Here is a 25477-nt window from a genome sequence, read left to right on the forward strand (position 1 = left end):
CGCTCATATCTTCTATGAATTTAGTCGGGATTAAATTTATCAGACTCTGAGAGACGTAAGAAATTGTCTTCTACTCACATATAAGTCCATTCTATTTTGCTGAAATATGTCTCTAGTAGGGCGTAAGTACAAGTTGGAACCGGTTACACACTTATTAAATTTATGTTTATTGTTTTTTATGTGAAATATTAGGTTTTTTATGTAGAGCTGTCGAACGGTTAACACTTTAAAATCATTGAATAGATCACAGGTGGGATAACGTCTGGGCTTGCCTAGCATAGTTTTAATTATATATTTTTGAATCATAAATAGCTTTTTGAAATGTGCATCCAAAGCCCAACCCAAGCCCGTATTCCATATTGTATAACCGATTGTGCATATGAGAAGTGAATTAATTTTGTAATTTCCAAGTTATTCAGTTGTCTAATTTGATAAAATTAATATATTAGGTATTTCAGTTTTAAGCACATATTATTTATACAAAAAAATGGATCCATTGTTTGTAATTACGATTGCTTCACTTTGAATGTGCGAACCCAGCTGAATAGTGTACTTAAATATATTTTCTATACTATTATTCCTCTATCTTATCTCTCATTGCTTAATCATTTTCTCGGAATAACTATTTTCTGAGCAAAGTCTCTCAAATCTTTAATTATTGTTGTCTCATTCCTACCCCCTCGTCACCATTCTCCACCTATACAATCTCCTCCTCATTCTCCTTCTTTTCTTGTACTCCTCCCACTTCTCCTTTTCCATCTTCTTCACCCTCACTTTCTCCTTCTCTGATCTATTTCCGTCATTCCTTTCATTTTTCGTCTTTTTCTGCTTCTTTGATCCACTGCTCTTCCGCTACCTCTTTCGTTATTTTCCTTTTCCTTATCATCTCAACTTTCCTACTGTAATCACTCTTTCTCCAACTTGTTCACTACCTCATTTTCCTTCTACTCTTTCTCTTCATCCTCCTCCTCCTCCTCCTCCTCCTCCTCCTCATCATCAACCACCTCCTCTTCATCATACACCTCCTCCTCCTGCTCCTCCTCCTACTCCTCCTCATCACCCTCCTCCTCTCCTCATCTCCCTCCTCCTCCTGCAACTCCTTTTTGTGTCTCCTGGCCAAATGAATTCAAGTCTTGCCGGTTTCGCAATTAAACCCCTAGCAGCTACCCACCAAACTTTCAGCATTATTCTAATGGGTAGCATGCCGGTTTCTCCACAAGAAATCCTGTCAGTTTACAGTAAAACTCATCACAGCAGCCCTGTAATTGAAAACACACTTTTCGCCTAAGCCATTAGCTTTGTTTAACTCACTGCAATTCCTTATTCCATCCTCGTCCCTCCCACAATTCCAGTCATTCTCTTTCTTTCTCTATTCTATTGTCTCACCCACTATTCCTATCATTCTCTCTTTCCAAACTCACGGCAATTCCTTATTCCATCCTTGTCTCTCCCGCAATTCAAGTCTTTCTCTCTTTCTCTCTCTCTTTTACTGTCTCACCCACAATTCCAGTATTTCTCTCTTCTTCTATTTCCGTTTTACATCATTCTCCGTCTCACTGCACACATTCTTCCACTCACAAATGATTGTTCTTCTCCGGCCTGCCTGAATCATCTTGAAAACTCCCTGAAACTGTTTCAATTTTAATTCGTTAACTGTTCTTTAATTATTTGACTTTCATTGTAATAGCTTGAGTTGAGCCCACAAAATAGAGCAGCGCAGATTATATGTTTTCTTTCTTTTAAAAGAGGATTTCTGATTATCTGTGAGGTCTTTACAAGAAAATTATCAATCTTGATAATATTCTAGTACACAAATTGTGTCTTTCTGAAATTATATTTCTTCTTTTCCCTCAAAAGAGTATTACTGATTATCTGTGAGGCCTTCACAAAAAGCTTGATGTTTTCACAAATCTTAATTTTCTATTAAAAATTTGTGTCTTCTTGAAATTTCATTTTTCATTTCAATGAACTAGACCTGTATTTATACTTGGACTGTGAACGTGGATATGAATGACATTGATTCGATTACCAAGTATCCTACATCGAGAAGCACCATCTTTATCAGAAAATGACAATCTATATTGATGTTTGAACAAGCAGAAATTCGATAACCGGTTGCAGAGTTGTTACATAAAATCAAACATAGCTATGTGAGGCTGTGTGAGTGAGACACCTTTCAAAAAAAAGCTATAAAAATGCATCTGGCGGGAGGAGATATTGGATTTTACAGCACGACTTCGGGTCAATATTTTGCATCGGTCTTATTTTGCATCAAATATCATGTATCTAAACTAGTTGATGTCAATAAGGCTCTTCATGGATTTATTCTGTGAGCTTTTGTATGTAAATAAATAAATAAATATCAATAACTCAACTGACCGTTTTTAGCTATTGGAGACATGAATAAGCTCTTTTTGAAGACTGTGCAACGAAATCATGTGTCTAATTGGGCGTTTTGAGTTTTATAGGAGCTATAGTTTACTTTGACATCTGTGCATCGGGAAGTGAATTCATGGCTTCGTAAATGAGTTAACTGGCTGATTTTAACTTTATGTGATGACTCTGCAACCGGGCATGTTGCAGAGATTTATCGATCATGTGAAAGCTTTTACTTCATGAGTGATAGGCCCAAATATTGAATCAAGTGATCTCATTATTTTTTACGTTCCTTGCCCTATTACCATAGGTAAGGAAAGTATTGCTTTCCGAAAAAAATTAAGGTACACCAATTTCTAAATCTCTATACGTTTCAAGGTCCCCTGAGTCCAAAAAAGTGGTTTTTGGGTATTGGTCTGTATGTGTGTGTGTGTGTATGTGTGTGTGTGTGTGTGTGTGTGTGTTGTGTGTGTTGTGTGTGTGTGTGTGTGTGGTGTGTGTGTGTGTGTGTGTGTGTTGTGTGTGTGTGTGTGTGTGTGTGTGTGTATGAGTGTATGTGTGTCGGTGTACACGATATCTCATCTCCCAATTGACGGAATGACTTGAAATTTGGAACTTGAGGTCCTTACACTATAAGGATCCGATACGAACATTCTCGATCAAATGCAATTCGAGATGGCGGCTAAAATGGCGAAAATGTTCTCAAAAACAGGGTTTTTCGCGATTTTCTCGAAAATGGCTTCAACGATTTTGATTAAAGTTATACCTAGAATAGTCATCGATAAGCTCTATCAACTGCCACAAGTCCCATATCTGTAAAAATTTCAGGAGCTCCGCCCCATCTATGTAAAGTTTTATTCTAGATTCCCAATTATCAGCCTTCAGATACAATTTAAACAAAACAATTTAAGTGGAAAAGGTCCACCATAAAAATTTCTAATATTTATGTTGAGTAACATTTTCACCTAAAATTGAAAATAAGCTCGAAATGGGAGAAAATAAGATTATTCAATTGCAAACTGTTGACAACTGTTGATTCTATAAAATCATTCACTATGGAGAGATAGCAGACTTCGTGTGTCTCCAGCGCTATTGTACTGTCACCAGCTGTCTCAGATCTTAGAATAGTAGATTTGATATGCGCGGGAACACTAGCGTCAGTTGATCAATTTTCATAACGGCAAGGAAAGTTGTGTGAGTGCGCCACACCAGATTTAGGTTTTATGGGAGCTATAGTTTACTTTGACATCTGTGCATCGGGAAGTGAATTCATGGCTTCGTAAATGAGTTAACTGGCTGATTTTAACTTTATGTGATGACTCTGCAACCGGGCATGTTGCAGAGATTTATCGATCATGTGAAAGCTTTTACTTCATGAGTGATAGGCCCAAATATTGAATCAAGTGATCTCATTATTTTTTATCACTAGATTAAGGTATGCAACAAAGATTTTGAACCAAATTCATTAACTGATCTTATTTTATAAATGACTCAAATCATCACGAATTTCAGTTTTACAGTTTCAATTTCAGTTTTTCCATAACTTGTTATACTTGGTCGCCATAAAGTTGAGAGGAATCATCTCAGTTTGATCATCTGAATCTTTTTCCAATTATGACTCTAATATGTAGCGATAGGATAAATCTCAACCAACCTTTCATCAGCGATTACATACAAAAACATTTTTGAGTCTTGAGTTGGATTTTAACCCCAGTGTTCAATAGATTTGATTCCTAGATTCGAAAACAACTACAATGAATAATATATGGTTCAATACATTAAAGCCAGTTTAGCCAGTTACACACTCATCGATTTCTTCCGTCCTTATTAATTCTATTTAGATTAAACGGAACTTACCAAACATCATCTGTTAGACATTATCTTTTCGCCACACTGCACAGAAAGCAGCTGTTTTCCAGTCCCTACGTAGATCTGAAAGACATTGTTTGCAGACGACTCTCGTCTGACGTCAGAGCAGGTTTCTTTCGGCCTAGGCCAGAAAGAGTACCCTTTCCAGCCGCTAACATGGAACTAAGAAAGGTGATCAAAAAACAGCTGATCAAGAAACTTTTCATTATTTGTGTTCATTATTCAATAATTGAAACATTTATATACTAATAATATCATCTTATTGTCATTTGAAAGAATAAAAAAGTATAAACTCAACCTACCACATAATTGAACATCATCTTTTAGGTTATTTAGACAAATCAGAATAAAAAATAAAAATACTTTGACAATTTCCTGATATTCAGATTACCTCAGATTGCTAGAGCTATCACCTTCCACTTCTGCTCTCGGAAGTGCTTAGTAAACAACTATTCTCATGAATATTATTATATATATAAATATTCTTTATTTTTGTGTGTGGCGGAAAATATCGTTCGCACCACGGGCAAAAATGATTTTCCGGCTCTCAATCTTTTCTAGTCCTCGGCCTACGGCCTCGGACTTGAAAACCGATTTCGAGCCCGAAAAATATCATTTTCTGCTCTAGGTGCGAAATATACTATTTAGAGTCTTTAGACTTGAACTGGATTTCGACCCCAGTGTTCAATAGACTTGATTCCTAGATTCGAAAACAAGTAGATTGAATAATATATTATGGTTCAATACACTAAAGCCAGTTTAGCCAGTTACACACTCATCGATTTTTCCGTCCTTATTAATTCTTTCAGACTAAATTGAATTTGACAAACATCATCTGTTAATCTAATAGAATTCATGAGAATATCATAATAATTCGGCAGAAATAAAATAATTCATGAGGACGTCAAAATATTGTACGTCCAAAAATCGATGTTTGTGTAACTAGGTTAACGTTACTCGATTATCCACCTAATCATCATCAGTCACGTGAAAACTGGGACGTGAAGAATGGTAGCCACGACGATATTTCAGGCCGCATGCGGCTGACACAGGGCCACTTGGTGGCTGACACACAGGGCCACTCGGTGGCTGACACACTCGGCCACTTGTCGCCCCTATAAATGCGTACGTCGCCGAAGACAAAGGGCCACCGTAACTCAAACTCTACTCGGGCCACTTCACAAACTTCACTGCTTCCCTATACTTCACTGCAACCAATCAACCAACCACAAGAGTCGCTCTCCAAAATATGAATCCAAACTCCAACCACTTCGGTCCTTTTCAAGTTGTTTCTCTATTTCTCTTCCCCTATTTCTCTTTCGAATTCGTGGAATTGTAGGTCTACTCCATGAATTAATTACATTTGAGTTGTTCCTCTATTTCTTCTCCCCAGTCATTCTTTCTTCTTCTTACGAATTCGTGGAATTGTACTTTATCAATTCATTATATTTGAGATGTTCCTCTATTTCTTTTCTCCAATTTTCTTTGACCTTCTTTCGAATTAGTAAAATTGTATTTCATGAATCCATTTCTCTCAAGTTGTTCCTCTATTTCTCTCCCTCCTTCTTTTGATTTCGTGAAATTGTACTTCATGAAATCATTACATTTGAGCTATTCCTCCATCTCTTTTCTCCTATTTTCTTTCTCCTTCTTTCGAATTCGTTGACTTCTACATCATGAATTAATTACATTTCAGTTGTTCCTCTATCTCTTTTTCCCAATTTTCTTAGTCCTTTTTTCGAGGTCGTGGAATTGTACTCTATAAATTCATTCCTTCCAAGTTGTTCCTCTTTTCCTCTCTCTCTATTTTTCCTTGTTCTTCTTCTAAACTCGTGAAATTGTACTGCATGAATTCATTCCTTTCAAGTTGTTCCTTTTTTCCTCTTCCTTTATTTCTCCTTTTTCTTCTTCTGAACTCGTGAAATTGTACTGCATGAATTCATTCCTTTCAAGTTGTACGTCTTTTCGTCTTCTCTCTTCCTCATTTCTCATTACTCGATTCCACTTCCTCATTCTTTCAAATTTGTGATATTGTACTCCTCGAATTCATCCCTTCAATTTGTCCCTTCATGTCTCGTCACCTCCAGTAAGCAAAAGTGAGAACTCGCTGACGCCTGTTGAATAATAGAATGGGATGAGTAAAAAATGCAATGAGTAGGAGATTAGGAGAATGATGGAAATAAATGTACAGATTTGGAAGTAGAACAGAGGCAGATTGAAAAGGAACAGAAAAAAATTGGAACGCATTGATTTCATATGTTGAGGAAGTGAGAGAAAGTGTTGTTGAAAAAATCCTCCAATTGAGTCATTTACTGGATTCATTTATTTTCTCTCTATGATAAATGGAATTTATTACCAATAAATGAATTAATTCAAAGAAGAAGAAGAAGAAGAAAAAGTGGAAAAAGAAAAAAAATTAGAAGTAGAGGAAGAAAAAGAAGTAGGAGTGGGACAAGAATAGAGGAAAGATGAGAAGAATAGTTTGATGAAGAGGGGAAAAATATGAGAATGAAGAGGAGATATCATTACAGATATGTTAGTTGAAGGTAGATTATGAAGCTTTGAAGGATGTTCAAAGATCACAGAGTTTGGATACGTCCTGCTTAACTAACTCAAGTACACAGGGCTTGAAAACGTCCTGTTCAATCACTCAACAAATGCTCATGTCCCAAGTAAAGGATTTACGCTGACTTAGCAAGTTCGCACAGTGAGCTTCGGCCCTACGACACTCTGTTTCCAAGATAAAATCAATGAAACCGAATTCATTCTAGACTTTGTTGATGTAATATAGCAGTTGTTGATCAAATCCATAGTCATTGATACATTGCTTCTATACTGGAATAATATTGAGACCTGTGTATTGAAACATAATGATACTTTCTAGTCATTATGGAAATGTTATGTTATTAATTCAACAAAGATGGAACTATTATAAGACTTGTCGATCCAGATTGAGAGAAAGTATACAGGGAGTTAATAGAGATTCTTGCATCATTGAGGCAACTCTATTAGCATGCCTTGTTTTGCACTACAACAAACTTTCAGTGGTCACCCATCGCTAAGGATACCATATCTTCAATCTTGAAAAATCAGGTACCAATCGATAGGTAATTGAATTTACTAAAAAAAGTTATTCTTATAATTTTCTTGTAAAACCAACAGTTTCTGAGTAATTTGAGAAACAAAATTTTAAATGGCCGCCATTTCGTTTTATGAATTTGAAAAATTATCATAATTTTGTTGTAGTTTTGTTTATTTGTTTTGAATGATTGTGCACACTTTCAATTTCGTATATTCAACCATTATTTGAGAAAAAAATTAATAAGTGAAAAAAGCAAAATGGCCGCTGAGTGAGTACCGTAACTGAAGACTTGCGGACAATTTAAATATGATATTTAGATATGTTTTTTACCCAGAAACAATGCCCTAGAGTATTGTTAGGCAGTTCCTAAACACCCTGTATACTATCTATTATTCAATATCCATATTATCATTTTCTAAACTCGAACATTTGTGTGATTATTTTTGAATCAAAATATATTTTGACTACGAGTGCTGAAGAATCATAACCAAATTTACGAATAATTTTCGATGGGAATAGAATAGAATTACCTCCAATCATTTCATGATTATGTGTTGATAATATTGTTAAATAAATGAATGAATAATACTACAGATGGAATTAATGAAAAATTAATTATTCAATTTGAATATCCATCTAATAACAATTATAAATAATACTTTTTCAAAATAATGTAATTTTAATCACTTTTCAATTGATCCGTCATTGGAGCATTGCAACAATTATTCAAAAATCACCTTGTGGTTGAAAGGGTTTGAGTGGATGAGATTCGGTAATTCTGTAAAACTTTTATTCGATCGCGAGCATTTGATTATCGGCAAGTTAGTGAAAGTGAGTTAAGAAATTGGTTCTTGCAAATCCGTAAACCTGTAAATAAATTTACAAACCTTGCTCACCGGAGACTTTCCAGTTGACGAGCATTAAGGTGATGAATTCCGAGAAAAAACTCAACAACACGGGGAAATTTGAAGGAGGAAAAACCACTACATTTTACTTTTCATCGTTTTCTCATGAATTTTTCACTTTGAATTTTCTCATGAAACCACTTTCCAGACGTTTTCCTCATGCATTGGATAAAAATACTTGGTTATTGTAAAACCACAGGTTTAATATTGTAATCGAGATACCGGTTTCAGTTGTTTTATTTATTTATCTACAATGCAAATGACACTAATGTGATAACATTGTTAGATAAAATAATAAGGTAGTCCTTGCCCTATTTTCATTCCAAATTTATAGGTAACAAAGTCCAAGATAAGGTTAGAATTTCACGTGTACAATCATGACCTCCTTAATTTACTATAGGAGGTATTTATGGGTATTTAGGATGTCCTGGTACAATTTTTATTTATTGTTTCACAATAATATCATCAATCTCTGGTTATCTGGAACTGGAGTGAAGAGCAGCAGTATTTATACTAATGACCGAGCACTGTTATTGGTGAAAGCTGTGACCTATCAAGGTGAACGTCTGCCATTGGTCTAGACAAGCCCCTCCCCAACTACGGTTCATACAAGCATCACAAAATGGCGACTCAAACAGGGAACGCAGCAATGAGAGATCATTGGATAGTTACGTGTCACGAAATCAAAAGAAAAATGTTACAGAAACATGGAAGAGCAATCTGATAACAAAATACTGTAACACGTTAAATACTGGGCACGTTAAACTGTCGGTCCCGGCTGGAGTATGACAGTCGTAAGGCCTATCGACAGCTTAAATTATATATTCAGGCGGTGGGACCTTCCCGCAAGGGACTCCCCACCAACAAAAGCCATTCTAACTTACTTTTACTTTACTGTAACAAATTCATAATAAAGATTGGTGGTGTAATATTGGTTGAATCGAGTCTGATAGATTTCAAATTCAATTATTTCGAATAACTATCATTTGTTACTCTTCCAGCATGTAAATATCCAGCAGACAATAATGTCTGCCTTCGGGGCTTCTATACACTCATAAATATGGATAATATCTTGTTATTTTAAACTCTAGTCTTTTTTACTTTCCTTCCGTGTGTTTTTGTGTGTGTGTGTGTGTGTGTGTGTGTGTGTTGTGTGTGTGTGTGTGTGTGTGTGTGTGTGTGTGTGTATGAGTGTATGTGCGTCTGTGTACACGATATCTCATCTCCCAATTAACGGAATGACTTGAGATTTGGAACTTAAGGTCCTTACACTATAAGGATCCGATACAAACAATTTCGAACAAATGCAATTCAAGATGGCGGCTAAAATGACGAAAATGTTGTCAAAAACAGGGTTTTTCGCGATTTTCTCGAAAAAGACTCCATGATTTTGATCAAATTCATACCTAGAAAAGTCATTGATAAGCTCTATCAACTGCCACAAGTCTCATATCTGCAGAAATTTCAGGAGCACTGCACCTTCTATGCAAAGTTTGAATTTAGATTCCTAATTATCAGGCTTCAGATACAATTCAAACAATAAAATTCAAGTGGAAAAGATTGAGCATAAAAATCTCCACAATTAATGTTCTGTAGCATTTTCACTTAAAATTGAAAATAAGCTCGAAATCGAAGAAAATAAGATTATTCAATTGCAAACTGTTGGCAACTGTTGATTCTATTAAATCATTCACTATGAAGAGATAGCAGACTTCGTGTCTCTGCAGCACTATTGTCCTGTCACCAGCTGGCTCAGATCTCATAGAAGTAGACTTGAGATGCGCGGTAATACTAGCGTAAGTTGATCAATTTTCATAACGGCAAGGAAAGTTGTGTGAGTGAACCACACCAGATTTTTATCAATAATTGTTTCACAATAATATCATCAATCTCATGTTATCTGGAACTGGAGTGGAGAGCAGCAGTATTTATACCAATGACCGAGCACTGTTATTGGTGGAAGCCGCTACCTATCAAGGTGAACGTCTGCCATTGGTCTAGACAACCTCCTCCTCAACCAGCGGTTCGTACAAACATCACAAAATGGCGACTCAAACAGGGAACGCAGCAATGAGAGATCATTGGATAGTTATATGTTACGAATTCAAATGAAAATGTTACAGAAACATGGAAGAGCAATCTGATAACAAAATACTGTAACACGTTAAATACTGGGCACGTTAAACTGTCGGTCCCGGCTGAAGTATGACAGTCGTAAGGCCCATCGACAGCTTAAATTATATATTCAGGCGGTGGGACCTTCCCGCAAGGGACTCCCCACCAACAAAAGCCATTCTAATTTACTTTTACTTTACTGTAACAAATTCATAATAAAGATTGGTGGTGTAATATTGGTTGAATCGAGTCTGATAGATTTCAAACTCAATTATTTCGAATAACTATCATTTGTTACTCTTCCAGCATGTAGTTATCCAGCAGACAATAATGTCTGCCTTCGTGGCTTCTATGCACTCATAAATATGGATAATATCTTGTTATTTTAAACTCTAGTCTTTTTTACTTTCCTTCCGTGTATGTGTGTGTGTGTGTGTGTGTGTGTGTGTGTGTGTGTGTGTGTGTGTGTTGTGTGTGTGTGTGTGTGTGTTGTGTGTGTGTGTGTGTGTGTGTGTGTGTGTGTGTGTGTGTGTGTGTTGTGTGTGTGTGTGTGTGTGTGTGTGTGTGTGTGTTGTGTGTGTGTGTGTGTGTGTGTGTGTGTGTGTGTGTATGAGTGTATGTGCGTCTGTGTACACGATATCTCATCTCCATTCGCGATTTTCTCGAAAACGGCTCCAACGATTTTGATCAAATTCATACCTAAAAAGGTCATTGATAAGATCTATCGACTGCCACAAGTCTTATATCTGTAAAAATTTCAGGAGCACCGCCCAATCTATGCAAGTTTTTGATTCCAGATTCCCAATTATCAGGCCTCAGACACTATTTAAACAAAAAAATTCATGTGGAAAAGATTGAGCATGAAAGTCTCTACAATTAATGTCCAGTAACATTTTCACCTAAAATTGAACATAAGCTCGAAATTCGAGATCCAATAATTGCAAACTGTTGGCAACTGTTGATTCTATCAAATGATTCACTATAAAGAGATAGCAGACCTCGTATGTCTCCAGCGTTATTGTCCTGTCACCAGCTGACTCAGATCTTTGTTTATAAGTAGACTTGAGATGCGCGGGAACACTAGCGTCAGATGATCAATTCTCATAACGGCAAAAAAAGTTGTGTGAGTGCGCCACACCAGATTTTTGTTAAATAAATAGTAGAACTCATAAGGAATTCAGTTATGAAATTTTGTTTTTTGACTAGTGGCATAATCTCAATATCTCGTATGGAACGGATAACTGGTGTATGTTTCTGGAATGATCCAATTTTTCATGGTACGGTAGTGATTCATATTGTTTGTATAATTATGTCATCATACATAATAGTGACATCATGAATATACATTATCCATTAATTCAAAACAAATTCCATGATTGACTCAGGAGATTGATAACCAAATAATCTTGTCCAAATCAATCAATCAATCAAGTTTGATTAAATCAATCAAGTTTGATCAAATCAATCAAGTATTGTCCAAAATTCATCAAGAATCTTATTTTATTAAAGCTGCAAAAGACAAAAAAAGTATGAAAAATAATTGTTGGAAAAATGGATGATTGTATCGGGGAATATCATAAGTTACATTAAACTCATACTCCATTTATCATACAGTAAAAAAATTCTCGCTATAAATGTTTATAGATGTTTTCCTAGTTGAATTATCTGTGGTCTATATTGTTACAATTCCTATTTCAATTTACATTCAATCCTACATTATTCAAAAGTAAGTAAGCTTTTCAGTTGGATTTAATTAGCATGACTATCCATTGACCTGTAGTTCACCAAAGATACCTGTACTTGTCTGCTGATGATGTTGCCACATGTCAACAAGACTTGTGCCAATGAATCATTTCTGACGTGAGTGAGTAGACAGACAGCAGAGCACAAAGGACAGAGAAGTCACGTGACAGACCATTGAAGCGTGACTACTGCGTCTGTCACCGGTGTATCGAATGTATTATATCGACAAGTCAACTTCGATAGGCCTTACAATCGACATTAGAAACATCAATACTAGCTGACAATGACATTGATGACGATATTATCATGTCTTTTGCAACACCTTTCTTATACTGAAAATGATCCAAATATACTCTATTCTTCTACTTCTCATTTTCCTCCTGCTTCTTCTATTTCTTCTTCTTCTTCTTCTTCGTCTTCTTCCTCTTCATCTTCTTCTTCTTCTTCTTCTCCTTTTTCTTCTTCTTCTCGTTTTTCCCATTCTCAAACTTCTTCTCCTTCTTCCTCTCGTTTCCTCCATTCTCAAACTTCTCTTCTTCCTTTTGCTCGTCTTCTTCTCCGACTCTACTTTTCCTCCCCATCCTCTTCACACTTCTCTTTCTACCCCTTCTCATTCATTTTGCTCTTTCTTATCCTCCTTCTACATCTTCTACTCCTTCTTTTCCGTCTTTCTCGCTTTCCAGGTAGTAAAAGAAATATTTTGGGTGAAGAAATATTTCTTTACTCCACTCCTCCATCTTCTCCAGTCTACTTTTACTCTCCTCCTCCTCCTCATCATCCTCTTTCTCCTCCACCTCCTCCTCCCAACATCACAGCCTCTCCACCCCATCTAACTACTCACCCTCTCCTCCTCCACATCCTCCTCCTCTTTTCACTACTCCTGCTTCTTCTTTTTATACTCCTCCCTCCTTTTCCTCATCCTCTTCTCACTTATTTCCCTTATTGTTCTTTACTTTCTCATTCTTTTTCTTCTCATTACTTTACACCTTCTCCTTCTCTTTACCCTTCTACTCGCCCTTCTTTTTCCATCTTCTCTACCTTCTCTTCACTTTTTCACTCTTCTACTCCTCAATCCCTCTATTTCAGCTCATCCTCCTCTTTATCCTTCTCCTCTTCCTCCTATTCATCCATCATCTCCTCCACATACTTCATCATCTCCTCCTCCACCTACTCCTCCGCGTCCTTCTCCTCCTACTCCCATTTTTCCATCTTCTCTACCTTCTCTTCACTTTTTCACTCTTCTACTCCTCAATCCCACTATTTCAGCACCTCCTCCTCTTTCTCCTCCTCCTCCTTCTCCGCCATCTCCTCCACATACCACATCATCTCCTCCTCCACCTCTTCCTCCGCGTCCTTCTTTTCCTCCTCCTATACCTACTCCTCCTCCTCTTACTCCTCATCTTCCTTCTCCTCCTTCTCCTCCTTCTCCTCCTCCACCTCCTCCTCCTCCGCGTCCTTCTCCTCCTCATCCTCACACTCTTACCCCTCCTCCTCCTCTTACTCCTCATCTTCCTCCTCCTCCTTCTCCTCCTTCTCATCCTTCTCCTCCTTCTCCTCCTCCTCCTCCTCCTCCTCCTCACCCTTCTCCTCCTTCTCCTCCTTCTTCTCCTTCTCCTCCTCCTCCTCCTCCTTCTCCTCCTTCTCCTCCTCATTCTCCTCCTCCTCATCCACCTCCTCCTTCTCATGAGCATATAGCACGGTTGAGTTGACGCACTGTTATCAGTCGATTTGTCACATGGTCAAGCTTGGCTCCAAAGAGAGTCTCAGGCTTTTCCCGTTTTGGAGCCGGCCGAAAGACTTCTGTTTTTTGTCAAGGGAGCCAAACTTTTGTCATGGAAATTCAGCCAGGGAAAGTGTGGCGGATATGGAGAGAATGGAGATGGAACATGCGTGTAATGTGTTGTGCGGGTTCTATGGAGCGTGCACCGTTGAATCTCATGGATTTATTGTTGGAGACGTTGAAATATTGTCTGGAGAGGTGCTGTAATATTGTATCAAAGAGGATATGATACTTTTCGTGTTTATAAGATGTGTTACTCATAGTTTTGGTTCCTATTTCTTTTTATTCTTCATTGATTCATACAATAAGTTCATCATGAAAATATAATAATAATAATAATAATTGATTTTATGGGGACTACAATTATATATGACTAGCCGTCAGGCTCGCTTCGCTCGCCATATCCGTCTGGCCAGTTGGCCTTAGAGGCTTTAGAGATGCACTAAGAAATCTTTTGGCAATATTTTAACTCTAAGGGTGGTTTTAAGGGTTTAAAGTTCGTCTTTTAGCATGTATATTCTTCTTATTCTCTTAATTATGATTGAAAAATGTCCATACAATATGTTAATATAGAACTATAATCTGGAGAGAGTACCTCTTCGAAACAGTTGTTAACTGGTAACTAAATTAATAATTTTGTCAGGTTGGCATTAAGTTGAGTTGACTTTGTTAGGTTGGCACCAAGTTGAAGATTGAAATGCATTTATCACGGAAAAATTGATTGGGCACTGCTACTTCAATCAGAGCTATTCCCGGGAATATTATATTACTAGCCGTCAGGCTCGCTTATATAGAGCTGCCTCTATATAACTATATTACTTCGCTCGCCATATCCGTTTAGTCTGGACCCCCGACTGGATCGTCCAACAATGAGATCAGCAGGCTCGCTTCTGCATATTTCATTTGTAGGACGATCCAGTCGGGGGTCCAGACTAAACGGATATGGCGAGCGAAGTAATATAGTTATATAGAGCCAGCTCTATATAAGCGAGCCTGACGGCTAGTAATATAATATTCCCGGGAATAGCTCTGATTGAAGTAGCAGTGCCCAATCAATTCTTCCGTGATATATGCATTTCAATCTTCAACTTGGTGCCAACCCAACAAAGTGAACTCAAATTAATGCCAACCTGACAAAATTATTAATTTAGCTACCAGTTAACAACTGTTTCGAAGAGGTACTCTCTCTAGATTATAGTTCTATATTAACACATGGTATGGACATTTTTCAATTATAATTAAGAGAATAAGAAGAATATACATGCTGAAAGACGAACTTTAAACCCTTAAAACCACCCTTAGAGTTAAAATATTGCCAAAAGATTTCTTAGTCGCCTTTAAAAGGCCAACTGAACATACCTACCAAATTTGAACGTTTTTGGTCCGGTAGACTTTTAGTTCTGCGAGTGAGTGAGTGAGTGAGTCAGTCAGTCAGTCAGTCAGTGAGTGAGTGCCATTCCGCTTTTATATATAGATGTGAGGATGATGTCTAATTGCAAGCTATTCCCCAATATCACATTAGTGTAACTGTGTTGAGAGATTTGTCATTTGTCAATATTATGTGTAATTAAACTTATAATATTGGAAAAATGATCATTAAACCAATTTTGCACCTATCTTTGATCGCGATTTGTCACTCAATGCAACCCAGCAGTATAATCATCCATCATTTTGTGAATAAATTATATGTGATTTAATTATAATTAGTTAGCAGATTTAACTGATCATAAAAACACTCCATTCACATGGGCTACTTTTAAATTGATAAAAACAATATAAAAATCTTGAAGCACTCTTTATTTTTTAATTCAAAGTTTTTTTTTAAAATGAAGGGTGCTTCAAGATATTTATATTGTTTTTATTAACTGTGAACAAGAATCCTTGCTCAATGCAACCCAGCAGTATACATTTTACTATTATTTTGTAGTAATGGAATTTAATTCAAATTGGAACAGATAATTTGAAAGATTATCTACCTATCTGATCACAAAATCTTTCAACACAGCTCCAATATAATCTTCCGATATCTTGTAGGCTCGTAGTCATGAAACCTTCTCGTTGTGAAAAATATTGGGTTATATTACAGTAACTTGACTACCCAGTAATATAGTTACAGAAGGCTGTAGGGTATATAAACAATCGAACCACTTTAGATAAGTGGAACTAATTTACCATTTTCATTACACATAAGATAGATGAAAGGAGCAGAATAGTGAATACAGGTTAAAGGATTACTTTTGGTTATCTTGACGTCTTTGGAATATTAATTAAAAACAGGAAATTTAATATATGACATAGATGGATAAAAAACACTTTCGACAAATTTCGACAGCTGTGCTGTCTTCTTCAATCATGTATGGAGTGATGTTGATTTCAAATAATGTAAAACCAAATAATTTAAGTTTCTAAGTGTTTTTACGTTCCTTGCCCTACTACCATAGGTAAGGAAAGTATTGCTTTCCAAAAAAAATTAAGGTACCCTAGTTTCAAGTTTTCTATACGTTTCAAGGTCCCCTGAGTCCAAAAACATGATTTTTGGGTGTTGGTCTGTGTGTGTGTGTGTGTGTGTATGTGTGTGTGTGTGTGTGTGTGTGTGTGTGTGTGTGTGTGTGTATGTGTGTATGTGTGTATGTCTGTGAACACGATAACTCCATTCCTAATCAACCGATTGACTTGAAATTTTAAACTTAAGGTCCTTATACCATGAGGATCTGACAATAAGAAATTCAATAAAAATGAATTCAAAATGGCGGAAAAAATGGCGGATAATTACTGAAAAACCATGTTTTTCACCGTTTTCTCGAAAACGGCTCTAACGATTTTCTTCAAATTTATACCATGGATAGCGATTTATAAGCCCTATCAACTGACATGAGTCTCATTTCTGGGAAAATTGCAGGAGCTCCGTAATATTCTTGTGAAAAATGGCGGATAATCACTAAAAAACCATGTTATTCACGGTTTTCTCGAAAACGGCTCTAACGATTTTCTTTAAATTCATACCATGGATAGCTATTTATAAGCCCTATCAACTGACATGAGTCTCGTTTCTGAGAAAATTGCAGGAGCTCCGTAATATACTTGAGAAAAATGGCGGATAATTACTAAAAAAATAGTTATTTGTATATCTAGAGTGAAAAGTACAACTTTTTCTCCCTGTGGGAAAAAGTTTGAAGCCCGAGGCGAAGCCGAGGGCAGCAATTTTCCTGAGGGAGAAAAAGTATTTTTCGCTCGTGATGTACACAACATTTTTCCTCCATCTACATTTTTTTATAGAAACTGCAAACAAAATCATTCTAATAACTTACGTATTGGTGACAATGATTCCTAATAACATAACCTAAATCTAAAACCTGAAAACCGGTCGTCTGATTGGCACTGCCGATTGCGCTATCTATCGGCAAAAGTTGTAACAATTATATCAGCTGAGCAGCTACCAAAAATGGCTGACTCCAGATCACGCAGTTCAGATTTGAATTGCAGATCAAAAATATTTGTTGGCTGGTATTTTGAATAGAATAAAATATTTTAAAAATTGTATAAATTTGTATCGTCTACTAATATTAAGAATATAATAATTATCATACAAACATATATTTCATGAGTTAATCAAATTTCTGGTTGTGGTATTGAATTCAGTTGACTCAATGACAGACACTCACTATGCTTTCTCATCTGAGCTTAGACCTTCTAACCTATTACAATGTAAGTTTCAAAATAGAGATGCTCCCCATGTTATTTGAATGGAGTAACTTTTACTCCCTAGGGAGTTTTTCTGTTTTTTACTACCGAGAGCGAAAAAGTGACACTTTAGTAATAGGTTTCAGGGAGTAAAGTAAGTACTTTAGACAGTAGGTGGAGGAAAATGTGTTTTTCACGATTTTCTCAAAATAACTTGACCGATTTTTTTCAAATTCATACTCTGTATAGTTATTTATCAGCTCTATTGACTGGCATCAGTCTCCTTTCTGGAAAACTAATGGGGGGTCCACCCCATTCTTGAGAAATGGACTTTGTAACCTCCTTCTCGTGCATGAGGTAGGTAGGTAGAGCAGTTCATAAAAAGAACACATAGTCGAGATATTTCATCTGTAGAACAGCTGTTTTGACGACTTTAAAAAAATCATCGAATTTCACAATTTACACAAAGGAAAAAGTACTCTGAAAACAATTATATCTTATACACATATACAAAAGTCTGATCGTAGTTTCAAATATGAGCAAGGAAAGTTGTGTGAGTGTACCACACCAGATTTTTATTAATCTATGTATGTCGTGTGTTTCCAGTTTTAATTGATATTATAAAACTGTAAAGTGTTTCTGTTATGCGCTCATTCGATCTCTTTAGATATATTTTTTGTCTAGACGATACTTGAGAATACATGAAATTACCCTATAAATATGATAATAAAATATTATAAATAAATAAGAAATAAAGAATGGATAACCAACAGCATAACAGGGAGAAGAGAGTACAATCATATTCGAAAAACATATTTATTCGAAAGTTTTGAGGTATTCAAACATCAAGAGGTAAATTCTCGAGCATTGGAAAAAAGCTAAGATAAGGTTGAGAGAAGTAGGATTAGAGAAACTAGATAAGGAAAGAAGATGAATGTATGACCTTGAAAAATGTTCCATTGTGTTTAAGCAGAGAATAGTATAGGAGTGGGATAAACAGTAAAATGAGAAAAAGAACCGTTAGAATGAGGAATACAAATGTGCAAACTTGAAGAAGAATATATGGTGAAGCGAGGTAACAATCGTTTTATATTGTTCACCGGTCAGTGTGATGTCCGCTTCCTGTTGTGGCTTGTTCCCTGTCCCTTGTTCCCTTGTTCCTGTTCCTGTTCCCCGCCGGAACAGAGGAATAAAAGTTGGACCGCTTGCCGTGTCTGCGCGTTGGCCGTTTTCCAAGTGATGCGAATCTCTCCAATCACTCGACACTTCAGGCCGGCCAAGATTAATAACCGGTGCGGTCCGTCTGACCGCAGAGGGGTCCTCCGGGCCGGACACCCCCGGTTCCGGCGTAATCAATCGGTCAGGTGGACCGGTAGTCCGTTCAGTTCACAGTGTCTGCCAGCGGGTCGGTGAGTAGTTGGGATGAGAAAGTATCATTGAATGTGGATTAAGAATTCTATTCAGATTATTGAGAAATACATTTTCCAAAACTATTTGCCAGCGGGTAGGTGAATTTTCAAATTTGCAATAAAAATATGATTGAATGTGAATTGATAATATTAACATTTTCAAATCATTTAGAAATACATTCCACAACCGATTGGTAAGTTTCTGGGATGAGAAAGTATCATTGAATGTGGATTAAGAATTTTATGCAAATTATTGAGAAATACATTTTTCTCCACACTGCACAGAAAGCAGCTCTTTTCCAGTCCCTACGTAGATCTGAAAGACATTGTTTGCAGATGACTCTCATCTGACGTCAGAACAGGTTTCTTTCCGGCCTAGGCCGGAAAGAGTACCCTTTTCAGCCGCTAACATGGAACTCAGAAAGGTGATCAAAAAACGGCTGATCAAAAAACTTTTCATTATTTAATAATTAAAACATTCATAATAATATCATCTTATTGTCATTTGAAAGAATAAAAAAGTATAAACTCAACCTCCCACATAACTGAACATCATCTTTTAGGTTATTTAGACAAATCAGAATAAAAATTAAAAATACTTGGACAATTTCCTGATATTCAGATTACCTCAGATTTGGTAGAGCTATCACCTTCTACTTCTGCTTTCGGAAGTGCTTAGTAAACAACTATTCTCATATATATATATATATATATATATATATATATATATATATATATATATAATATATATATATATATATATATATATATATAGTTTATTTTGTGTGTGGCGAAAAATAGCGTTCCGAAGCTCTCAACCGATTTCGAGCCGGAAAAATCTCATTTTCTGCTCTAGGTGCAAAATATACTATTCCAAAACTATTTTAGCGGGTGGGTGAATTTTCGATTTGGTAATGTATGAGTGGATGTGGATTAATGAGAGATGAACTTTTCGATTCGAAAAAAGTGGAAAATTTTAAAAACAATTATTAGTCGTTTGACTGAAAGAACTTGAGCTGTGTTTACACCGGAGTTAATAGCACGAGTTAGAGCACGGGAGAACATGTGTGAGAATGTGTTTCAGAGATAAAGAGGAGGAGGAAAAGAGATGAAACTATGGAATATAATGAGGAAAATGAAGACAGAGCTACTTAGGATAACCAGGACTACAAGTGAGTTGAAGAGAGATGGAGGAACAGGTCGGAGGTGAGAAGCACTGGAAAACGTATGAGAGAATTTAGAAAAAACATCGACTGAGAAAGAGAGGGAAAGTCAGAAATTGTGAGAGAAACAAGTGTAAGAGTAATAGTAAACAACTATTCTCATATATATATATATATATATATATATATATATATATATATATATATATATATATATATATATATATTATATATATAGATGGAGATGGATACACTGGAAAACTTATGAGAGGGGACTGAGCAAAAAAAATCTACTGAGAAAGAGAGAGAGTGACAAAAATGTGAGAAAAACAAGTGTAAGAGTGAGGCAGAAGTAATAGTGTTAAATCGCCGTGAAAATGAGATGATGACAACGATCTGTTTGTTTATTTCTTCTTTCCCTCTTCCTCTTTAAACCCTCCACCCCTTCCTTAATTCTCAGCCTTCATCCCTTCTTCTCTTTCCCCTCCTTCTCCTTCTAAGCTCTATCCTTCGACTATCTCAACCATTCCTTTTTTCGAGAGGCCATTGTTGTTTTTTCAGGCATCTGTTATTTTTTTTCTCTCAGTAAGAGACAGAATATTGGTACTGTCACCTTGCTTTCTTTATCATGAACTCCAACACTTTCTACACCTTCCTTTCCCTTTTCTTTCTTTCCTTTTCATTCTTCCCCTTTTCTTTCTTTCCCTTTCTTTCTTTCCCTTTTCTTTCTTTCCCTTTTCTTTCTTTCCCTTTTCTTTCTTTCCCTTTTCTTTCTTTCCCTTTTCTTTCTTTCCCTTTTCTTTCTTTCCCTTTTCTTTCTATGTTATTCCTGTACTCGTTTTTTTCTCTCGTTTCTTCTATTTCAACTATTTTTCATCTTCTTTTCCTTTCCCTCGACATTCTCATGCTTTCCAATTATCACTAGTTTCCTGTACCAAGCTCTATTTCCACTTTGTTGTAGTTTTTCCCTCTTTATCATATTCCTACACCTTTTATTCATTCCTATCCTTATTCCCATCCAAATTTCTTTCCAGTCCATTGATCCAGTCCATCCCTTGTTCATTCATTTCCCTACACAAGGGCCACGTCTGCTACTTTATCACAATTATCTTCTTTTTCTTCTTCTTCTTCTTCTTCTCCTTCTTCCTCATCTTCTTTTTCTTCTTCTACTTCTCCTTCTTCTTCTACTTCTTCTTCTTCTACTTCTTCTTCATCTTCTTCTTCTTCTTCTACTTCTACTTCTTCTTCTTCTTTTCTCCTTCTTCCTCCTCCTCATCGTCTTCTCCTCTTTATTATTCCTCGTCTTCTTCTATTTCTTCTTCTTCATCTTCATCTTCTTCTTCTATCTCTTCCTCTTCATCTTCATCTTCTTCTTCTTCTTCATCTTCATCTTCTTCTTCTTCTTCTTCTTCTTCTTCTTCTTCTTCTTCTTCTCTTTTCTCCTTCTTCTTCTTCTTCTTCTTCTTCTTCTTCTTCTTCTTCTTCTTCTTCTTCCTCTCCTTCTTCCTCCTCCTCCTCGTCTTCTCCTTTTTATTCTTCTCCTTCCTTGTTCTCTACTTCTTCTTCTATCTCCTTGTCTTCTCGACTTCTTCTTCACCTCCTCCTTCGTCTTTCTTCTTCTCATTTTTTTTATTCTTCTTCTTCTTCTTTTCCATCATCTTTTTCTCCTTTCATTACTACTGCTTCATATTCATCTCGTCTTTCTTTTTTATCTACTTTTCTACTTTTTTCTCCTCCTTCACGTCCTCCTCCTCCTTCTGCTTCTCCTCCTCCTCTCCAACATCCTTCTCCTCATCCTCCTCTCTTCCATCATTGTCCTCTTCTCCATCATCCTCCTCCTCCTTCCCATCCTCTTCCTCATCCTCTTCCCCATCCACCTCTCCACAATCGTCCTCCTCCTCCTCATTCTCCTCCTTCTATCCTTCCTCCTCCTGCTCCCCATCCTTCACTTCTCAATCATCATACTCCTCCTGCTTCTACTCCTGCTTCTCCTCCTCCTCTTCAACATCCTTCTCCTCATCCTCGTCTCTTCCATCATTGTCCTCTTCTCCATCATCATCCTCCTCCTGCTCCTCCTCCTACTTCTCTTCCTCCTCCCAATCCTCCTCTCCACTATCATCCTCCTCTTTCCCAACATCCTGCTGGTGGAAATCCTCTCCTTCTCCTCCTTCCTCCTCCTCCTTCTCCTACCCATCCTTCTCCCTATCCTCCTATCCTCCATCCTCTTCTCCATCATCCTCCTCCTCCTTATCCTTCTTCTTCCCCTTTACACAACACTCTCAACCATCTATCCTTGTTTCACTCATTGTGCTCTCACTTCTTTTTACTTTTGCCATGTCCCCACTTCACTATGTCTTTCCATTTCTCCGTACTATACCACCAATCCACTTATTACTGTACATCGACTCATGTGGGGAGAGATTCTCTCCCCAGTTAAGGTGCGTACAGATATACGCGCCGCGAACATGAGCAATTCACTTTTAATCAGCTTAATATATCTGTATTTTTACAGAAACGGTATAAGATATAGATATAAAAAGCTTGGCATCACCTGATAAAAAGTGAATTGCTCATGTTCGCGGTGCGTATATCTGTACGCACCTTAAAACATACAGCACATGAACATGAAGCTGACTTTGAGAGACAGAATCCATTTGCAAATCAATTTCGCGAATTTTTCTCCACAGTTAACGGTGCCTGTCAAGTGGAAAAACAGCTGCTTTCCCTGGCATCGCAGACTCAGTTTTATTTCCACATCATTCCCTGTATTATTTCTTCAGTTATTGCTTTAGAAGCAACTGAAAGAATTTGCTAAAATAGTAAAGTTCAGGAAAAACAAGCGCGTGGTTTCGACACGTGCACATTGAATCCGATCTCGTGGAGTTCAATTTAAGGTCAATTATTCTTATGGAGAAGTTTAGTTGAATAACAATTCTATAGTAATTCAACCGATGTAAAAAGTTGAGTTTGGATTCGATGTTTGTAGAAAATAAGATCCTGATTGCCGCTCGAAATGGGTGGAAATCTTAATGAAAGTACCAAGATGCCATTTGGAAAATTTCGACTGGCAACAGAGCAACGTGATGAACCAGAGAGTTTAAAATGTTCTGTAGTGAGGTCCACGATATAATGGCAGTGTACGATTGACAATACTGTTGCTGACCTTTTCTATCATACAACAAAACAGATAGTGCTATCTCTCTCTCACTTTGAAATGTTGTCGGTTAGCCAGAATATTTAATTATACTTTCGACAGTGACTGTGGAAAAGTAAACGAACAATTCTCAGCCGCCATTTTTCTCTTCATTCTATCAAAATACTGTAGTACACAAGTCGTATAATTGATTTGAAATGTATTTTTGAAACAATGGAATAATTTTTGACATTACCGTATGAGAAACACAAATTAAAGTACCTGAAATGACATTTTAAAAGTTGATAACTAACCATCCTGGACTTCATCCATGCTTCAGTTAGCCTACATGTATAGGTTAGACCTACTCGTACCGGTATAAATAATATTGAAAGGTTATTTCAGAAATATTTCCATTGAAATTATTCATTTTGAATAGAATATCTATTTTTTTATTATTTTAAAAATAAATTGGAATAGAATACCTACCAAATAGCTTAATTTCTGTTGTTTTGAAATTAAGATTGTTGTATCACAGTTTTTTAATTATCCGCACCTTCAGGTTTGTAAAAAAATAAAAATCTGATCTTAGTTATGAAAGCAAATTTTCAAATCAAATTATAAAAAAATATACTTTCTTGATTAATTTGACATTTATTGATTATTCTATAAGAAAATGATAATATATTATTATAAAAATTTAATGGGAGGAATTGAGTAACAGCTGTGTACACTCAGTGGCAAAATCGAGAGACTTGACAACGTTTTCTCCTATCTTTCTTCACTGCCATTATAACGTGGACCTCACTATATTCATACTTCACACTATACAGATTGTTCCAGAAATCACTACCAATGATATTCTAGGGGAATCATCGTTCATGGATAAAAAACGTTATTATCTAATTATAGTTTTCAAACTGTTAAACATGAGTGTTTCTAAAATAGACTGACACTTTGTAAGTGGAATCCTCACAAAAAAAAAAAAAATTATGGAAAAGTTATAATAATAAAATATAATTATAGCACCCTTCAAAATTGATAAAAAAAATAGATTGAGAATACAAATTATAACAACTAGTTATAATTATAATAACTGATATAACTGTCTGAACCAAGACTTGAGTGTAAAATTGAATAGATTCCAATCCATTTGTGGAACAATAAATAGGACTTTGAGAAACAGAGCCAGGAGAGAGACAAAACTCAAATTCTATAAGGTTATGGCTATTCCAACGCTCTTATATGGCTCTGAATCTTGGATACCTAGGAAGAAAGAATGGAGTAGGTTACAGGCTGCCGAAATGAGGTTTTTAAGAGCAGTAAAAGGGTGCACAAGGAAAGACAGGCTTCATAATGTTGATATAAGAAGCGAGCTCAACATAATCTCCATATGGCATAAGATCGAAGAAAATCGGCAAAACTGGAAAGAGCATGTTGAAAGGATGGAGAGCGACAGGATTCCCAGGGCAGTCATGTTGTATAACCCGGTTGGAAGGAGAAGTGTGGGCAGACCCCGTAAAAGATGGATGTGATTTTGAAGGTGAGTTTGAAGTCGGAACAGGCAAATTGCCTAATCCTTGTAGGAAGACGACGACGACGAACTGTCTGAACACTGAAACTAGTTGTTATAATTTGTATTCTCAATCTATTATTTAATTTATTTCAAGGAGAACTCAAATTATATTTCATAAATGGAAAAAAGTAGCACTGAATTCATACATTTTAAGAAAAGTTCCAGTAAACATGTGTCCTAGAAAGCTTTGTTACAGAGATAATAATGGCAGAAGATTGCACATCTTCTTCGAATTTCTAATTTTATAATTTCTTCACTTCCTCATAAGAATAATATAGAATATGAGAGATTTAAAATGAATTGAATTTTATGAGAATATGTTATTCATTATGAATCTCTAAATAATAATATACGAAAGCATGCTCCTGTAAAATATTAATTTTATTTAATTAAAGTGAAGTTTTTGACAACGTTCTAAGTCTATTCAATAATATACTATTAGTATAGTTTTTACTGTGGATTATAGATCAGACAATGGAAACCGTGATTCAAAATTCAAATGTATTTCAATATGTTTTGCCAACAATCTAGTTCACTTCTCAATTATGTGTCATGTCCATGTTTTTGAATCACTCGTAGTATCATTCATTTAAATTTCTGAGTAAAATTTCTTCATCTACCACTTCTCTCTCTACTGCTCTCCCT

The sequence above is a fragment of the Nilaparvata lugens genome, chromosome 4 (genome assembly GCF_014356525.2).
Source record: "Nilaparvata lugens isolate BPH chromosome 4, ASM1435652v1, whole genome shotgun sequence".
NCBI lineage: Eukaryota > Metazoa > Arthropoda > Insecta > Hemiptera > Delphacidae > Nilaparvata > Nilaparvata lugens.